The following is a 715-nucleotide window of genomic DNA, read 5'->3' as shown; positions in this document are numbered from 1 at the left end:
TCTCCAAAGAAGACATACAGATGGCTAACAAACACATGAAAAGATGCTCAACATCACTCATTATCAGAGAAATGCAAATCAAAACCACTATGAGGTACCATTTCACACCAGTCAGAATGGCTGCGATCCAAAAGTCTACAAACAATAAATGCTGGAGAGGGTGTGGAGAAAAGGGAACCCTCTTACACTGTTGGTGGGAATGCAAACTAGTACAGCCACTATGGAGAACAGTGTGGAGATTCCTTAAAAAACTGGAAATAGAACTGCCTTATGATCCAGCAATCCCACTGCTGGGCATACACACTGAGGAAACCAGAAGGGAAAGAGACACGTGTACCATAATATTTTATGTTGTATTCTGTACGTGTTTGTGTGCTGCATGACACGGGTGGCAGGATAAGTTCATTCTGACTTTTCATGGTCTCGCCAGCTCGCCAGGGGTCAGTCATGCGTTGTCAACTGTCTTATCACGTCATGAGTGCTGGTGGAGCCAACAGCCCAGTGGGAAATGGATTTGACCTAGGAGGCCAAGGGGACCCTGGGAGAGAGCCTCCAGCTTCCCCAGGTTGGAGGGATTCCAGGCTTCTCCCAAGGCGGAGGAAGAGGAGGGAAGAAGGAAAGGAAGAGGGAGGGGAGAGAAGGAGAAGGAGAGAGGAAGAATGCAGAGGGAGCACAGAAGTCCGGGAAATGGAAGAGGTGGCGGGGGGTGGGGAGC

Source organism: Bison bison, unplaced genomic scaffold (assembly GCF_000754665.1).
Source record: "Bison bison bison isolate TAMUID 2011002044 unplaced genomic scaffold, Bison_UMD1.0 scf7180017864057, whole genome shotgun sequence".
NCBI classification, from domain to species: domain Eukaryota; kingdom Metazoa; phylum Chordata; class Mammalia; order Artiodactyla; family Bovidae; genus Bison; species Bison bison.
This window is presented reverse-complemented; position numbering follows the sequence as displayed.